Raw genomic sequence first — 16,136 nt, forward strand, 5'->3', positions numbered from 1 at the left:
TCTGCATAACCACACCCTCCATCCCCATTGTGACAGCACGTGAAGGTTCCATGCGACAAAGCAAGCTCCATTTCCAGCTCCCTATTCCAAAAATCTATTTAATATATGGTCCCCAAATAGGGGACGTATCAGATAAGAACAGACACTACGCTTGATCTTGAGCCATTTGGCCGAGAAGCGATGATCAGAAATGGTTTGCCACTTGGGCCGCACCAAGGCCTACAACCGAAACCCACTGTGGAGACATAGCAAAAGATTGCCGCAGGGAAGACATTTTCCAGAAACTCTGGAAGCTCTGTAGATGACAGTTCTGCGGTGTGCGTGTGTTCAAGCTGTGCACAACGCGTTTTGAATCTGCATAACCACACCCTCCATCCCCATTGTGACAGCACGTGAAGGTTCCGTGCGACAAAGCAAGCTCCATTTCCAGCTCCCTATTCCAAAAATCTATTTAATATATGGTCCCCAAATAGGGGACGTATCAGATAAGAACAGACACTACGCTTGATCTTGAGCCATTTGGCCGAGAAGCGATGATCAGAAATGGTTCGCCATTTGGGCCGCACCAAGGCCTACAACCGAAACCCACTGTGGAGACATAGCAAAAGATTGCCGCAGGGAAGACATTTTCCAGAAACTCTGGAAGCTCTGTAGATGACAGTTCTGCGGTGTGCGTGTGTTCAAGCTGTGCACAACGCGTTTTGAATCTGCATAACCACACCCTCCATCCCCATTGTGACAGCACGTGAAGGTTCCGTGCGACAAAGCAAGCTCCATTTCCAGCATCCTATTCCAAAAATCCATTTAATATATGGTCCCCAAATAGGGGACGTATCAGATAAGAACAGACTCTACGCTTGATCTTGAGCCATTTGGCCGAGAAGCGATGATCAGAAATGATTTGCCACTTGGGCCGCACCAAGGCCTACAACCGAAACCCACTGTGGAGACTTAGCAAAAGATTGCCGCAGGGAAGACATTTTCCAGAAACTCTGAAAGCTCTGTAGATGACAGTTCTGCGGTGTGCGTGTGTTCAAGCTGTGCACAACGCGTTTCGAATCTGCATAACCACACCCTCCATCCCCATTGTGACAGCACGTGAAGGTTCCGTGTGACAAAGCAAGCTCCATTTCCAGCTCCCTATTCCAAAAATCCATTTAATATATGGTCCCCAAATAGGGGACGTATCAGATAAGAACAGACACTACGCTTGATCTTGAGCCATTTGGCCGAGAAGCGATGATCAGAAATGGTTTGCCACTTGGGCCGCACCAAGGCCTACAACCGAAACCCACTGTGGAGACATAGCAAAAGATTGCCGCAGGGAAGACATTTTCCAGAAACTCTGGAAGCTCTGTAGATGACAGTTCTGCGGTGTGCGTGTGTTCAAGCTGTGCACAACGCGTTTTGAATCTGCATAACCACACCCTCCATCCCCATTGTGACAGCACGTGAAGGTTCCGTGCGACGAAGCAAGCTCCATTTCCAGCTCCCTATTCCAAAAATCCATTTAATATATGGTCCCCAAATAGGGGACGTATCAGATAAGAACAGACACTACGCTTGATCTTGAGCCATTTGGCCGAGAAGCGATGATCAGAAATGGTTTGCCACTTGGGCCACACCAAGGCCTACAACCGAAACCCACTGTGGAGACATAGCAAAAGATTGCCGCAGGGAAGACATTTTCCAGAAACTCTGGAAGCTCTGTAGATGACAGTTCTGCGGTGTGCGTGTGTTCAAGCTGTGCACAACGCGTTTTGAATCTGCATAACCACACCCTCCATCCCCATTGTGACAGCACGTGAAGGTTCCGTGCGACAAAGCAAGCTCCATTTCCAGCTCCCTATTCCAAAAATCTATTTAATATATGGTCCCCAAATAGGGGACGTATCAGATAAGAACAGACACTACACTTGATCTTGAGCCATTTGGCCGAGAAGCGATGATCAGAAATGGTTTGCCACTTGGGCCGCACCAAGGCCTACAACCGAAACCCACTGTGGAGACATAGCAAAAGATTGCCGCAGGGAAGACATTTTCCAAAAACTCTGGAAGCTCTGTAGATGACAGTTCTGCGGTGTGCGTGTGTTCAAGCAGTGCACAACGCGTTTTGAATCTGCATAACCACACCCTCCATCCCCATTGTGACAGCACGTGAAGGTTCCGTGCGACAAAGCAAGCTCCATTTCCAGCATCCTATTCCAAAAATCCATTTAATATATGGTCCCCAAATAGGGGACGTATCAGATAAGAACAGACTCTACGCTTGATCTTGAGCCATTTGGCCGAGAAGCGATGATCAGAAATGATTTGCCACTTGGGCCGCACCAAGGCCTACAACCGAAACCCACTGTGGAGACTTAGCAAAAGATTGCCGCAGGGAAGACATTTTCCAGAAACTCTGGAAGCTCTGTAGATGACAGTTCTGCGGTGTGCGTGTGTTCAAGCTGTGCACAACGCGTTTCGAATCTGCATAACCACACCCTCCATCCCCATTGTGACAGCACGTGAAGGTTCCGTGTGACAAAGCAAGCTCCATTTCCAGCTCCCTATTCCAAAAATCCATTTAATATATGGTCCCCAAATAGGGGACGTATCAGATAAGAACAGACACTACGCTTGATCTTGAGCCATTTGGCCGAGAAGCGATGATCAGAAATGGTTTGCCACTTGGGCCGCACCAAGGCCTACAACCGAAACCCACTGTGGAGACATAGCAAAAGATTGCCGCAGGGAAGACATTTTCCAGAAACTCTGGAAGCTCTGTAGATGACAGTTCTGCGGTGTGCGTGTGTTCAAGCTGTGCACAACGCGTTTTGAATCTGCATAACCACACCCTCCATCCCCATTGTGACAGCACGTGAAGGTTCCGTGCGACGAAGCAAGCTCCATTTCCAGCTCCCTATTCCAAAAATCCATTTAATATATGGTCCCCAAATAGGGGATGTATCAGATAAGAACAGACACTACGCTTGATCTTGAGCCATTTGGCCGAGAAGCGATGATCAGAAATGGTTTGCCACTTGGGCCACACCAAGGCCTACAACCGAAACCCACTGTGGAGACATAGCAAAAGATTGCCGCAGGGAAGACATTTTCCAAAAACTCTGGAAGCTCTGTAGATGACAGTTCTGCGGTGTGCGTGTGTTCAAGCAGTGCACAACGCGTTTTGAATCTGCATAACCACACCCTCCATCCCCATTGTGACAGCACGTGAAGGTTCCGTGTGACAAAGCAAGCTCCATTTCCAGCTCCCTATTCCAAAAATCTATTTAATATATGGTCCCCAAATAGGGGACGTATCAGATAAGAACAGACACTACGCTTGATCTTGAGCCATTTGGCCGAGAAGCGATGATCAGAAATGGTTTGCCACTTGGGCCGCACCAAGGCCTACAACCGAAACCCACTGTGGAGACATAGCAAAAGATTGCCGCAGGGAAGACATTTTCCAAAAACTCTGGAAGCTCTGTAGATGACAGTTCTGCGGTGTGCGTGTGTTCAAGCTGTGCACAACACGTTTTGAATCTGCATAACCACACCCTCCATCCCCATTGTGACAGCACGTGAAGGTTCCGTGTGACAAAGCAAGCTCCATTTCCAGCTCCCTATTCCAAAAATCCATTTAATATATGGTCCCCAAATAGGGGACGTATCAGATAAGAACAGACACTACGCTTGATCTTGAGCCATTTGGCCGAGAAGCGATGATCAGAAATGGTTTGCCACTTGGGCCGCACCAAGGCCTAAAACCGAAACCCACTGTGGAGACATAGCAAAAGATTGCCGCAGGGAAGACATTTTCCAGAAACTCTGGAAGCTCTGTCGATGACAGTTCTGCGGTGTGCGTGTGTTCAAGCTGTGCACAACGCGTTTTGAATCTGCATAACCACACCCTCCATCCCCATTGTGACAGCACGTGAAGGTTCCGTGCGACAAAGCAAGCTCCATTTCCAGCTCCCTATTCCAAAAATCTATTTAATATATGGTCCCCAAATAGGGGACGTATCAGATAAGAACAGACACTACGCTTGATCTTGAGCCATTTGGCCGAGAAGCGATGATCAGAAATGGTTTGCCACTTGGGCCGCACCAAGGCCTACAACCGAAACCCACTGTGGAGACATAGCAAAAGATTGCCGCAGGGAAGACATTTTCCAGAAACTCTGGAAGCTCTGTCGATGACAGTTCTGCAGTGTGCGTGTGTTCAAGCTGTGCACAACGCGTTTTGAATCTGCATAACCACACCCTCCATCCCCATTGTGACAGCACGTGAAGGTTCCGTGTGACAAAGCAAGCTCCATTTCCAGCTCCCTATTCCAAAAATCCATTTAATATATGGTCCCCAAATAGGGGACGTATCAGATAAGAACAGACACTACGCTTGATCTTGAGCCATTTGGCCGAGAAGCGATGATCAGAAATGGTTTGCCACTTGGGCCGCACCAAGGCCTACAACCGAAACCCACTGTGGAGACATAGCAAAAGATTGCCGCAGGGAAGACATTTTCCAAAAACTCTGGAAGCTCTGTAGATGACAGTTCTGCGGTGTGCGTGTGTTCAAGCTGTGCACAACACGTTTTGAATCTGCATAACCACACCCTCCATCCCCATTGTGACAGCACGTGAAGGTTCCGTGTGACAAAGCAAGCTCCATTTCCAGCTCCCTATTCCAAAAATCCATTTAATATATGGTCCCCAAATAGGGGACGTATCAGATAAGAACAGACACTACGCTTGATCTTGAGCCATTTGGCCGAGAAGCGATGATCAGAAATGGTTTGCCACTTGGGCCGCACCAAGGCCTAAAACCGAAACCCACTGTGGAGACATAGCAAAAGATTGCCGCAGGGAAGACATTTTCCAAAAACTCTGGAAGCTCTGTAGATGACAGTTCTGCAGTGTGCGTGTGTTCAAGCTGTGCACAACGCGTTTTGAATCTGCATAACCACACCCTCCATCCCCATTGTGACAGCACGTGAAGGTTCCGTGTGACAAAGCAAGCTCCATTTCCAGCTCCCTATTCCAAAAATCCATTTAATATATGGTCCCCAAATAGGGGACGTATCAGATAAGAACAGACACTACGCTTGATCTTGAGCCATTTGGCCGAGAAGCGATGATCAGAAATGGTTTGCCACTTGGGCCGCACCAAGGCCTACAACCGAAACCCACTGTGGAGACATAGCAAAAGATTGCCGCAGGGAAGACATTTTCCAAAAACTCTGGAAGCTCTGTAGATGACAGTTCTGCGGTGTGCGTGTGTTCAAGCTGTGCACAACACGTTTTGAATCTGCATAACCACACCCTCCATCCCCATTGTGACAGCACGTGAAGGTTCCGTGTGACAAAGCAAGCTCCATTTCCAGCTCCCTATTCCAAAAATCCATTTAATATATGGTCCCCAAATAGGGGACGTATCAGATAAGAACAGACACTACGCTTGATCTTGAGCCATTTGGCCGAGAAGCGATGATCAGAAATGGTTTGCCACTTGGGCCGCACCAAGGCCTAAAACCGAAACCCACTGTGGAGACATAGCAAAAGATTGCCGCAGGGAAGACATTTTCCAGAAACTCTGGAAGCTCTGTCGATGACAGTTCTGCGGTGTGCGTGTGTTCAAGCTGTGCACAACGCGTTTTGAATCTGCATAACCACACCCTCCATCCCCATTGTGACAGCACGTGAAGGTTCCGTGCGACAAAGCAAGCTCCATTTCCAGCTCCCTATTCCAAAAATCTATTTAATATATGGTCCCCAAATAGGGGACGTATCAGATAAGAACAGACACTACGCTTGATCTTGAGCCATTTGGCCGAGAAGCGATGATCAGAAATGGTTTGCCACTTGGGCCGCACCAAGGCCTACAACCGAAACCCACTGTGGAGACATAGCAAAAGATTGCCGCAGGGAAGACATTTTCCAGAAACTCTGGAAGCTCTGTCGATGACAGTTCTGCAGTGTGCGTGTGTTCAAGCTGTGCACAACGCGTTTTGAATCTGCATAACCACACCCTCCATCCCCATTGTGACAGCACGTGAAGGTTCCGTGTGACAAAGCAAGCTCCATTTCCAGCTCCCTATTCCAAAAATCCATTTAATATATGGTCCCCAAATAGGGGACGTATCAGATAAGAACAGACACTACGCTTGATCTTGAGCCATTTGGCCGAGAAGCGATGATCAGAAATGGTTTGCCACTTGGGCCGCACCAAGGCCTACAACCGAAACCCACTGTGGAGACATAGCAAAAGATTGCCGCAGGGAAGACATTTTCCAGAAACTCTGGAAGTTCTGTAGATGATAGTTCTGCGGTGTGCGTGTGTTCAAGCTGTGCACAACGCGTTTTGAATCTGCATAACCACACCCTCCATCCCCATTGTGACAGCACGTGAAGGTTCCGTGTGACAAAGCAAGCTCCATTTCCAGCTCCCTATTCCAAAAATCCATTTAATATATGGTCCCCAAATAGGGGACGTATCAGATAAGAACAGACACTACGCTTGATCTTGAGCCATTTGGCCGAGAAGCGATGATCAGAAATGGTTTGCCACTTGGGCCGCACCAAGGCCTACAACCGAAACCCACTGTGGAGACATAGCAAAAGATTGCCGCAGGGAAGACATTTTCCAGAAACTCTGGAAGTTCTGTAGATGATAGTTCTGCGGTGTGCGTGTGTTCAAGCTGTGCACAACGCGTTTTGAATCTGCATAACCACACCCTCCATCCCCATTGTGACAGCACGTGAAGGTTCCGTGCGACAAAGCAAGCTCCATTTCCAGCACCCTATTCCAAAAATCTATTTAATATATGGTCCCCAAATAGGGGACATATCAGATAAGAGCAGACACTACGCTTGATCTTGAGCCATTTGGCCAAGAAGCGATGATCAGAAATGGTTTGCCACTTGGGCCGCACCAAGGCCTACAACCGAAACCCACTGTGGAGACATAGCAAAAGATTGCCGCAGGGAAGACATTTTCCAGAAACTCTGGAAGCTCTGTCGATGACAGTTCTGCGGTGTGCGTGTGTTCAAGCTGTGCACAACGCGTTTTGAATCTGCATAACCACACCCTCCATCCCCATTGTGACAGCATGTGAAGGTTCCGTCCGACGAAGCAAGCTCCATTTCCAGCTCCGTTTTCCAAAAATCCATTTAATATATGGTCCCCAAATAGGGGACGTATCAGATAAGAACAGACACTACGCTTGATCTTGAGCCATTTGGCCGAGAAGCGATGATCAGAAATGGTTTGCCACTTGGGCCGCACCAAGGCCTAAAACCGAAACCCACTGTGGAGACATAGCAAAAGATTGCCGCAGGGAAGACATTTTCCAGAAACTCTGGAAGCTCTGTCGATGACAGTTCTGCGGTGTGCGTGTGTTCAAGCTGTGCACAACGCGTTTTGAATCTGCATAACCACACCCTCCATCCCCATTGTGACAGCACGTGAAGGTTCCGTGCGACAAAGCAAGCTCCATTTCCAGCTCCCTATTCCAAAAATCTATTTAATATATGGTCCCCAAATAGGGGACGTATCAGATAAGAACAGACACTACGCTTGATCTTGAGCCATTTGGCCGAGAAGCGATGATCAGAAATGGTTTGCCACTTGGGCCGCACCAAGGCCTACAACCGAAACCCACTGTGGAGACATAGCAAAAGATTGCCGCAGGGAAGACATTTTCCAAAAACTCTGGAAGCTCTGTAGATGACAGTTCTGCGGTGTGCGTGTGTTCAAGCTGTGCACAACGCGTTTTGAATCTGCATAACCACACCCTCCATCCCCATTGTGACAGCACGTGAAGGTTCCGTGTGACAAAGCAAGCTCCATTTCCAGCTCCCTATTCCAAAAATCCATTTAATATATGGTCCCCAAATAGGGGACGTATCAGATAAGAACAGACACTACGCTTGATCTTGAGCCATTTGGCCGAGAAGCGATGATCAGAAATGGTTTGCCACTTGGGCCGCACCAAGGCCTAAAACCGAAACCCACTGTGGAGACATAGCAAAAGATTGCCGCAGGGAAGACATTTTCCAGAAACTCTGGAAGCTCTGTCGATGACAGTTCTGCGGTGTGCGTGTGTTCAAGCTGTGCACAACGCGTTTTGAATCTGCATAACCACACCCTCCATCCCCACTGTGACAGCACGTGAAGGTTCCGTGCGACAAAGCAAGCTCCATTTCCAGCTCCCTATTCCAAAAATCTATTTAATATATGGTCCCCAAATAGGGGACGTATCAGATAAGAACAGACACTACGCTTGATCTTGAGCCATTTGGCCGAGAAGCGATGATCAGAAATGGTTTGCCACTTGGGCCGCACCAAGGCCTACAACCGAAACCCACTGTGGAGACATAGCAAAAGATTGCCGCAGGGAAGACATTTTCCAGAAACTCTGGAAGCTCTGTCGATGACAGTTCTGCAGTGTGCGTGTGTTCAAGCTGTGCACAACGCGTTTTGAATCTGCATAACCACACCCTCCATCCCCATTGTGACAGCACGTGAAGGTTCCGTGTGACAAAGCAAGCTCCATTTCCAGCTCCCTATTCCAAAAATCCATTTAATATATGGTCCCCAAATAGGGGACGTATCAGATAAGAACAGACACTACGCTTGATCTTGAGCCATTTGGCCGAGAAGCGATGATCAGAAATGGTTTGCCACTTGGGCCGCACCAAGGCCTACAACCGAAACCCACTGTGGAGACATAGCAAAAGATTGCCGCAGGGAAGACATTTTCCAGAAACTCTGGAGGTTCTGTAGATGATAGTTCTGCGGTGTGCGTGTGTTCAAGCTGTGCACAACGCGTTTTGAATCTGCATAACCACACCCTCCATCCCCATTGTGACAGCACGTGAAGGTTCCGTGCGACAAAGCATGCTCCATTTCCAGCTCCCTATTCCAAAAATCTATTTAATATATGGTCCCCAAATAGGGGACATATCAGATAAGAGCAGACACTACGCTTGATCTTGAGCCATTTGGCCAAGAAGCGATGATCAGAAATGGTTTGCCACTTGGGCCGCACCAAGGCCTACAACCGAAACCCACTGTGGAGACATAGCAAAAGATTGCCGCAGGGAAGACATTTTCCAGAAACTCTGGAAGCTCTGTCGATGACAGTTCTGCGGTGTGCGTGTGTTCAAGCTGTGCACAACGCGTTTTGAATCTGCATAACCACACCCTCCATCCCCATTGTGACAGCATGTGAAGGTTCCGTCCGACGAAGCAAGCTCCATTTCCAGCTCCGTTTTCCAAAAATCCATTTAATATATGGTCCCCAAATAGGGGACGTATCAGATAAGAACAGACACTACGCTTGATCTTGAGCCATTTGGCCGAGAAGCGATGATCAGAAATGGTTTGCCACTTAGGCCTCACCAAGGCCTACAACCGTAACCCACTGTGGAGACATAGCAAAAGATTGCCGCAGGGAAGACATTTTCCAGAAACCCTGGAAGCTCTGTAGATGACAGTTCTGCGGTGTGCGTGTGTTCAAGCTGTGCACAACGCATTTTGAATCTGCATAACCACACCCTCCATCCTCATTGTGACAGCACGTGAAGGTTCTGTGCGACAAAGCAAGCTCCATTTCCAGCTCCCTATTCCAAAAATCTATTTAATATATGGTCCCCAAATAGGGGACGTATCAGATAAGAACAGACACTACGCTTGATCTTGAGCCATTTGGCCGAGAAACGATGATCAGAAATGGTTTGCCACTTGGGCCGCACCAAGGCCTACAACCGAAACCCACTGTGGAGACATAGCAAAAGATTGCCGCAGGGAAGACATTTTCCAGAAACTCTGGAAGCTCTGTCGATGACAGTTCTGCGGTGTGCGTGTGTTCAAGCTGTGCACAACGCGTTTTGAATCTGCATAACCACACCCTCCATCCCCATTGTGACAGCATGTGAAGGTTCCGTCCGACGAAGCAAGCTCCATTTCCAGCTCCGTTTTCCAAAAATCCATTTAATATATGGTCCCCAAATAGGGGACGTATCAGATAAGAACAGACACTACGCTTGATCTTGAGCCATTTGGCCGAGAAGCGATGATCAGAAATGGTTTGCCACTTAGGCCTCACCAAGGCCTACAACCGTAACCCACTGTGGAGACATAGCAAAAGATTGCCGCAGGGAAGACATTTTCCAGAAACCCTGGAAGCTCTGTAGATGACAGTTCTGCGGTGTGCGTGTGTTCAAGCTGTGCACAACGCATTTTGAATCTGCATAACCACACCCTCCATCCTCATTGTGACAGCACGTGAAGGTTCTGTGCGACAAAGCAAGCTCCATTTCCAGCTCCCTATTCCAAAAATCTATTTAATATATGGTCCCCAAATAGGGGACGTATCAGATAAGAACAGACACTACGCTTGATCTTGAGCCATTTGGCCGAGAAACGATGATCAGAAATGGTTTGCCACTTGGGCCGCACCAAGGCCTACAACTGAAACCCACTGTGGAGACATAGCAAAAGATTGCCGCAGGGAAGACATTTTCCAGAAACTCTGGAAACTTTGTCGATGACAGTTCTGCGGTGTGCGTGTGTTCAAGCTGTGCACAACGCGTTTTGAATCTGCATAATCACACCCTCCATCCCCATTGTGACAGCACGTGAAGGTTCCGTGTGACAAAGCAAGCTCCATTTCCAGCTCCCTATTCCAAAAATCCATTTAATATATGGTCCCCAAATAGGGGACGTATCCGAGAAGAACAGACACTACGCTTGATCTTGAGCCATTTGGCCGAGAAGCGATGATCAGAAATGGTTTGCCACTTGGGCCGCCCCAAGGCCTACAACTGAAACCCACTGTGGAGACATAGCAAAAGATTGCCGCAGGGAAGACATTTTCCAGAAACTCTGGAAGCTCTGTAGATGACAGTTCTGCGGTGTGCGTGTGTTCAAGCTGTGCACAACGCGTTTTGAATCTGCATAACCACACCCTCCATCCCCATTGTGACAGCACGTGAAGGTTCCGTGCGACAAAGCAAGCTCCATTTCCAGCTCCCTATTCCAAAAATCCATTTAATATATGGTCCCCAAATAGGGGACGTATCAGATAAGAACAGACACTACGCTTGATCTTGAGCCATTTGGCCGAGAAGCGATGATCAGAAATGGTGTGCCACTTGGGCCGCACCAAGGCCTACAACCGAAACCCACTGTGGAGACATAGCAAAAGATTGCCGCAGGGAAGACATTTTCCAGAAACTCTGGAAGTTCTGTAGATGACAGTTCTGCGGTGTGCGTGTGTTCAAGCTGTGCACAACGCGTTTTGAATCTGCATAACCACACCCTCCATCCCCATTGTGACAGCAAGTGAAGGTTCCGTGCGACAAAGCAAGCTCCATTTCCAGTTCCCTATTCCAAAAATCTATTTAATATATGGTCCCCAAATAGGGTACGTATCAGATAAGAACAGACACTACGCTTGATCTTGAGCCATTTGGCCGAGAAGCGATGATCAGAAATGGTTTGCCACTTGGGCCGCACCAAGGCCTACAACCGAAACCCACTGTGGAGACATAGCAAAAGATTGCCGCAGGGAAGACATTTTCCAGAAACTCTGGAAGCTCTGTAGATGACAGTTCTGCGGTGTGCGTGTGTTCAAGCTGTATACAACGCGTTTCGAATCTGCATAACCACACCCTCCATCCCCATTGTGACAGCACGTGAAGGTTCCGTGCGACAAAGCAAGCTCCATTGCCAGCTCCCTATTCCAAAAATCCATTTAATATATGGTCCCCAAATAGGGGACGTATCAGATAAGAACAGACTCTACGCTTGATCTTGAGCCATTTGGCCGAGAAGCGATGATCAGAAATGGTTTGCCATTTGGGCCGCACCAAGGCCTACAACCGAAACCCACTGTGGAGACATAGCAAAAGATTGCCGCAGGGAAGACATTTTCCAGAAACTCTGGAAGCTCTGTCGATGACAGTTCTGCGGTGTGCGTGTGTTCAAGCTGTGCACAACGCGTTTTGAATCTGCATAACCACACCCTCCATCCCCATTGTGACAGCATGTGAAGGTTCCGTCCGACGAAGCAAGCTCCATTTCCAGCTCCGTTTTCCAAAAATCCATTTAATATATGGTCCCCAAATAGGGGACGTATCAGATAAGAACAGACACTACGCTTGATCTTGAGCCATTTGGCCGAGAAGCGATGATCAGAAATGGTTTGCCACTTAGGCCTCACCAAGGCCTACAACCGTAACCCACTGTGGAGACATAGCAAAAGATTGCCGCAGGGAAGACATTTTCCAGAAACCCTGGAAGCTCTGTAGATGACAGTTCTGCGGTGTGCGTGTGTTCAAGCTGTGCACAACGCATTTTGAATCTGCATAACCACACCCTCCATCCTCATTGTGACAGCACGTGAAGGTTCTGTGCGACAAAGCAAGCTCCATTTCCAGCTCCCTATTCCAAAAATCTATTTAATATATGGTCCCCAAATAGGGGACGTATCAGATAAGAACAGACACTACGCTTGATCTTGAGCCATTTGGCCGAGAAACGATGATCAGAAATGGTTTGCCACTTGGGCCGCACCAAGGCCTACAACCGAAACCCACTGTGGAGACATAGCAAAAGATTGCCGCAGGGAAGACATTTTCCAGAAACTCTGGAAGCTCTGTCGATGACAGTTCTGCGGTGTGCGTGTGTTCAAGCTGTGCACAACGCGTTTTGAATCTGCATAACCACACCCTCCATCCCCATTGTGACAGCATGTGAAGGTTCCGTCCGACGAAGCAAGCTCCATTTCCAGCTCCGTTTTCCAAAAATCCATTTAATATATGGTCCCCAAATAGGGGACGTATCAGATAAGAACAGACACTACGCTTGATCTTGAGCCATTTGGCCGAGAAGCGATGATCAGAAATGGTTTGCCACTTAGGCCTCACCAAGGCCTACAACCGTAACCCACTGTGGAGACATAGCAAAAGATTGCCGCAGGGAAGACATTTTCCAGAAACCCTGGAAGCTCTGTAGATGACAGTTCTGCGGTGTGCGTGTGTTCAAGCTGTGCACAACGCATTTTGAATCTGCATAACCACACCCTCCATCCTCATTGTGACAGCACGTGAAGGTTCTGTGCGACAAAGCAAGCTCCATTTCCAGCTCCCTATTCCAAAAATCTATTTAATATATGGTCCCCAAATAGGGGACGTATCAGATAAGAACAGACACTACGCTTGATCTTGAGCCATTTGGCCGAGAAACGATGATCAGAAATGGTTTGCCACTTGGGCCGCACCAAGGCCTACAACTGAAACCCACTGTGGAGACATAGCAAAAGATTGCCGCAGGGAAGACATTTTCCAGAAACTCTGGAAACTTTGTCGATGACAGTTCTGCGGTGTGCGTGTGTTCAAGCTGTGCACAACGCGTTTTGAATCTGCATAATCACACCCTCCATCCCCATTGTGACAGCACGTGAAGGTTCCGTGTGACAAAGCAAGCTCCATTTCCAGCTCCCTATTCCAAAAATCCATTTAATATATGGTCCCCAAATAGGGGACGTATCCGAGAAGAACAGACACTACGCTTGATCTTGAGCCATTTGGCCGAGAAGCGATGATCAGAAATGGTTTGCCACTTGGGCCGCCCCAAGGCCTACAACTGAAACCCACTGTGGAGACATAGCAAAAGATTGCCGCAGGGAAGACATTTTCCAGAAACTCTGGAAGCTCTGTAGATGACAGTTCTGCGGTGTGCGTGTGTTCAAGCTGTGCACAACGCGTTTTGAATCTGCATAACCACACCCTCCATCCCCATTGTGACAGCACGTGAAGGTTCCGTGCGACAAAGCAAGCTCCATTTCCAGCTCCCTATTCCAAAAATCCATTTAATATATGGTCCCCAAATAGGGGACGTATCAGATAAGAACAGACACTACGCTTGATCTTGAGCCATTTGGCCGAGAAGCGATGATCAGAAATGGTGTGCCACTTGGGCCGCACCAAGGCCTACAACCGAAACCCACTGTGGAGACATAGCAAAAGATTGCCGCAGGGAAGACATTTTCCAGAAACTCTGGAAGTTCTGTAGATGACAGTTCTGCGGTGTGCGTGTGTTCAAGCTGTGCACAACGCGTTTTGAATCTGCATAACCACACCCTCCATCCCCATTGTGACAGCAAGTGAAGGTTCCGTGCGACAAAGCAAGCTCCATTTCCAGTTCCCTATTCCAAAAATCTATTTAATATATGGTCCCCAAATAGGGTACGTATCAGATAAGAACAGACACTACGCTTGATCTTGAGCCATTTGGCCGAGAAGCGATGATCAGAAATGGTTTGCCACTTGGGCCGCACCAAGGCCTACAACCGAAACCCACTGTGGAGACATAGCAAAAGATTGCCGCAGGGAAGACATTTTCCAGAAACTCTGGAAGCTCTGTAGATGACAGTTCTGCGGTGTGCGTGTGTTCAAGCTGTATACAACGCGTTTCGAATCTGCATAACCACACCCTCCATCCCCATTGTGACAGCACGTGAAGGTTCCGTGCGACAAAGCAAGCTCCATTGCCAGCTCCCTATTCCAAAAATCCATTTAATATATGGTCCCCAAATAGGGGACGTATCAGATAAGAACAGACTCTACGCTTGATCTTGAGCCATTTGGCCGAGAAGCGATGATCAGAAATGGTTTGCCATTTGGGCCGCACCAAGGCCTACAACCGAAACCCACTGTGGAGACATAGCAAAAGATTGCCGCAGGGAAGACATTTTCCAGAAACTCTGGAAGCTCTGTAGATGACAGTTCTGCGGTGTGCGTGTGTTCAAGCTGTGCACAACGCGTTTTGAATCTGCATAACCACACCCTCCATCCCCATTGTGACAGCACGTGAAGGTTCCGTGCGACAAAGCAAGCTCCATTTCCAGCATCCTATTCCAAAAATCCATTTAATATATGGTCCCCAAATAGGGGACGTATCAGATAAGAACAGACTCTACGCTTGATCTTGAGCCATTTGGCCGAGATGCGATGATCAGAAATGGTTTGCCACTTGGGCCGCACCAAGGCCTACAACCGAAACCCACTGTGGGGACATAGCAAAAGATTGCCGCAGGGAAGACATTTTCCAGAAACTCTGGAAGCTCTGTAGATGACAGTTCTGTGGTGTGCGTGTGTTCAAGCTGTGCACAACGCGTTTTGAATCTGCATAACCACACCCTCCATCCCCATTGTGACAGCACGTGAAGGTTCCGTGCGACGAAGCAAGCTCCATTTCCAGCTCCCTATTCCAAAAATCCATTTAATATATGGTCCCCAAATAGGGGACGTATCAGATAAGAACAGACACTACGCTTGATCTTGAGCCATTTGGCCGAGAAGCGATGATCAGAAATGGTTTGCCACTTGGGCCACACCAAGGCCTACAACCGAAACCCACTGTGGAGACATAGCAAAAGATTGCCGCAGGGAAGACATTTTCCAGAAACTCTGGAAGCTCTGTAGATGACAGTTCTGCGGTGTGCGTGTGTTCAAGCTGTGCACAACGCGTTTTGAATCTGCATAACCACACCCTCCATCCCCATTGTGACAGCACGTGAAGGTTCCGTGCGACAAAGCAAGCTCCATTTCCAGCTCCCTATTCCAAAAATCTATTTAATATATGGTCCCCAAATAGGGGACGTATCAGATAAGAACAGACACTACTCTTGATCTTGAGCCATTTGGCCGAGAAGCGATGATCAGAAATGGTTTGCCACTTGGGCCGCACCAAGGCCTACAACCGAAACCCACTGTGGAGACATAGCAAAAGATTGCCGCAGGGAAGACATTTTCCAAAAACTCTGGAAGCTCTGTAGATGACAGTTCTGCGGTGTGCGTGTGTTCAAGCTGTGCACAACGCGTTTTGAATCTGCATAACCACACCCTCCATCCCCATTGTGACAGCACGTGAAGGTTCCGTGTGACAAAGCAAGCTCCATTTCCAGCTCCCTATTCCAAAAATCCATTTAATATATGGTCCCCAAATAGGGGACGTATCAGATAAGAACAGACACTACGCTTAAACTTGAGCCATTTGGCCGACAAGCGATGATCAGAAATGGGTTGCCACTTGGGCCGCACCAAGGCCTAAAACCGAAACCCACTGTGGAGACATAGCA

At 48.2% G+C, this 16,136-nt stretch overlaps 46 pseudogenes; all 46 read right to left on the reverse strand.

Moving 5' to 3' along the window:
* Positions 1-6: 6 nt before the first annotated feature.
* Positions 7-182, reverse strand: LOC143761347 (U2 spliceosomal RNA; annotated as a pseudogene).
* Positions 183-359: 177 nt separating this feature from the next.
* On the reverse strand, positions 360-535 carry LOC143759777 (U2 spliceosomal RNA; annotated as a pseudogene).
* Positions 536-712: 177 nt separating this feature from the next.
* LOC143761900 (U2 spliceosomal RNA) lies at positions 713-888 on the reverse strand (annotated as a pseudogene).
* A 177-nt stretch (positions 889-1,065) lies between these two features.
* On the reverse strand, positions 1,066-1,241 carry LOC143761152 (U2 spliceosomal RNA; annotated as a pseudogene).
* A 177-nt stretch (positions 1,242-1,418) lies between these two features.
* Positions 1,419-1,594, reverse strand: LOC143818741 (U2 spliceosomal RNA; annotated as a pseudogene).
* Positions 1,595-1,771: 177 nt separating this feature from the next.
* On the reverse strand, positions 1,772-1,947 carry LOC143761809 (U2 spliceosomal RNA; annotated as a pseudogene).
* A 177-nt stretch (positions 1,948-2,124) lies between these two features.
* Positions 2,125-2,300, reverse strand: LOC143761902 (U2 spliceosomal RNA; annotated as a pseudogene).
* Positions 2,301-2,477: 177 nt separating this feature from the next.
* Positions 2,478-2,653, reverse strand: LOC143761153 (U2 spliceosomal RNA; annotated as a pseudogene).
* Positions 2,654-2,830: 177 nt separating this feature from the next.
* Positions 2,831-3,006, reverse strand: LOC143760708 (U2 spliceosomal RNA; annotated as a pseudogene).
* A 177-nt stretch (positions 3,007-3,183) lies between these two features.
* On the reverse strand, positions 3,184-3,359 carry LOC143760687 (U2 spliceosomal RNA; annotated as a pseudogene).
* A 177-nt stretch (positions 3,360-3,536) lies between these two features.
* LOC143761154 (U2 spliceosomal RNA) lies at positions 3,537-3,712 on the reverse strand (annotated as a pseudogene).
* Positions 3,713-3,889: 177 nt separating this feature from the next.
* On the reverse strand, positions 3,890-4,065 carry LOC143759778 (U2 spliceosomal RNA; annotated as a pseudogene).
* A 177-nt stretch (positions 4,066-4,242) lies between these two features.
* On the reverse strand, positions 4,243-4,418 carry LOC143761155 (U2 spliceosomal RNA; annotated as a pseudogene).
* A 177-nt stretch (positions 4,419-4,595) lies between these two features.
* On the reverse strand, positions 4,596-4,771 carry LOC143761156 (U2 spliceosomal RNA; annotated as a pseudogene).
* A 177-nt stretch (positions 4,772-4,948) lies between these two features.
* On the reverse strand, positions 4,949-5,124 carry LOC143761157 (U2 spliceosomal RNA; annotated as a pseudogene).
* Positions 5,125-5,301: 177 nt separating this feature from the next.
* LOC143761158 (U2 spliceosomal RNA) lies at positions 5,302-5,477 on the reverse strand (annotated as a pseudogene).
* Positions 5,478-5,654: 177 nt separating this feature from the next.
* On the reverse strand, positions 5,655-5,830 carry LOC143759779 (U2 spliceosomal RNA; annotated as a pseudogene).
* Positions 5,831-6,007: 177 nt separating this feature from the next.
* Positions 6,008-6,183, reverse strand: LOC143761160 (U2 spliceosomal RNA; annotated as a pseudogene).
* A 177-nt stretch (positions 6,184-6,360) lies between these two features.
* LOC143761161 (U2 spliceosomal RNA) lies at positions 6,361-6,536 on the reverse strand (annotated as a pseudogene).
* A 177-nt stretch (positions 6,537-6,713) lies between these two features.
* LOC143760478 (U2 spliceosomal RNA) lies at positions 6,714-6,889 on the reverse strand (annotated as a pseudogene).
* A 175-nt stretch (positions 6,890-7,064) lies between these two features.
* Positions 7,065-7,242, reverse strand: LOC143759546 (U2 spliceosomal RNA; annotated as a pseudogene).
* A 177-nt stretch (positions 7,243-7,419) lies between these two features.
* On the reverse strand, positions 7,420-7,595 carry LOC143759780 (U2 spliceosomal RNA; annotated as a pseudogene).
* A 177-nt stretch (positions 7,596-7,772) lies between these two features.
* LOC143761162 (U2 spliceosomal RNA) lies at positions 7,773-7,948 on the reverse strand (annotated as a pseudogene).
* A 177-nt stretch (positions 7,949-8,125) lies between these two features.
* Positions 8,126-8,301, reverse strand: LOC143759380 (U2 spliceosomal RNA; annotated as a pseudogene).
* A 177-nt stretch (positions 8,302-8,478) lies between these two features.
* LOC143761163 (U2 spliceosomal RNA) lies at positions 8,479-8,654 on the reverse strand (annotated as a pseudogene).
* Positions 8,655-8,831: 177 nt separating this feature from the next.
* On the reverse strand, positions 8,832-9,007 carry LOC143762788 (U2 spliceosomal RNA; annotated as a pseudogene).
* Positions 9,008-9,182: 175 nt separating this feature from the next.
* LOC143759547 (U2 spliceosomal RNA) lies at positions 9,183-9,360 on the reverse strand (annotated as a pseudogene).
* A 177-nt stretch (positions 9,361-9,537) lies between these two features.
* Positions 9,538-9,713, reverse strand: LOC143760216 (U2 spliceosomal RNA; annotated as a pseudogene).
* A 175-nt stretch (positions 9,714-9,888) lies between these two features.
* On the reverse strand, positions 9,889-10,066 carry LOC143759548 (U2 spliceosomal RNA; annotated as a pseudogene).
* A 177-nt stretch (positions 10,067-10,243) lies between these two features.
* Positions 10,244-10,419, reverse strand: LOC143760217 (U2 spliceosomal RNA; annotated as a pseudogene).
* A 174-nt stretch (positions 10,420-10,593) lies between these two features.
* Positions 10,594-10,772, reverse strand: LOC143762693 (U2 spliceosomal RNA; annotated as a pseudogene).
* Positions 10,773-10,949: 177 nt separating this feature from the next.
* Positions 10,950-11,125, reverse strand: LOC143760065 (U2 spliceosomal RNA; annotated as a pseudogene).
* A 176-nt stretch (positions 11,126-11,301) lies between these two features.
* LOC143762281 (U2 spliceosomal RNA) lies at positions 11,302-11,478 on the reverse strand (annotated as a pseudogene).
* Positions 11,479-11,655: 177 nt separating this feature from the next.
* Positions 11,656-11,831, reverse strand: LOC143762163 (U2 spliceosomal RNA; annotated as a pseudogene).
* Positions 11,832-12,006: 175 nt separating this feature from the next.
* LOC143759549 (U2 spliceosomal RNA) lies at positions 12,007-12,184 on the reverse strand (annotated as a pseudogene).
* A 177-nt stretch (positions 12,185-12,361) lies between these two features.
* LOC143760218 (U2 spliceosomal RNA) lies at positions 12,362-12,537 on the reverse strand (annotated as a pseudogene).
* Positions 12,538-12,712: 175 nt separating this feature from the next.
* Positions 12,713-12,890, reverse strand: LOC143759550 (U2 spliceosomal RNA; annotated as a pseudogene).
* A 177-nt stretch (positions 12,891-13,067) lies between these two features.
* LOC143760219 (U2 spliceosomal RNA) lies at positions 13,068-13,243 on the reverse strand (annotated as a pseudogene).
* Positions 13,244-13,417: 174 nt separating this feature from the next.
* Positions 13,418-13,596, reverse strand: LOC143762694 (U2 spliceosomal RNA; annotated as a pseudogene).
* A 177-nt stretch (positions 13,597-13,773) lies between these two features.
* On the reverse strand, positions 13,774-13,949 carry LOC143760066 (U2 spliceosomal RNA; annotated as a pseudogene).
* Positions 13,950-14,125: 176 nt separating this feature from the next.
* Positions 14,126-14,302, reverse strand: LOC143762282 (U2 spliceosomal RNA; annotated as a pseudogene).
* Positions 14,303-14,479: 177 nt separating this feature from the next.
* On the reverse strand, positions 14,480-14,655 carry LOC143762164 (U2 spliceosomal RNA; annotated as a pseudogene).
* Positions 14,656-14,832: 177 nt separating this feature from the next.
* Positions 14,833-15,008, reverse strand: LOC143762827 (U2 spliceosomal RNA; annotated as a pseudogene).
* A 177-nt stretch (positions 15,009-15,185) lies between these two features.
* On the reverse strand, positions 15,186-15,361 carry LOC143818742 (U2 spliceosomal RNA; annotated as a pseudogene).
* A 177-nt stretch (positions 15,362-15,538) lies between these two features.
* LOC143759813 (U2 spliceosomal RNA) lies at positions 15,539-15,714 on the reverse strand (annotated as a pseudogene).
* A 177-nt stretch (positions 15,715-15,891) lies between these two features.
* LOC143763185 (U2 spliceosomal RNA) lies at positions 15,892-16,067 on the reverse strand (annotated as a pseudogene).
* Positions 16,068-16,136: the final 69 nt, after the last annotated feature.

Source organism: Ranitomeya variabilis, chromosome 3, assembly GCF_051348905.1.
Source record: "Ranitomeya variabilis isolate aRanVar5 chromosome 3, aRanVar5.hap1, whole genome shotgun sequence".
NCBI classification, from domain to species: domain Eukaryota; kingdom Metazoa; phylum Chordata; class Amphibia; order Anura; family Dendrobatidae; genus Ranitomeya; species Ranitomeya variabilis.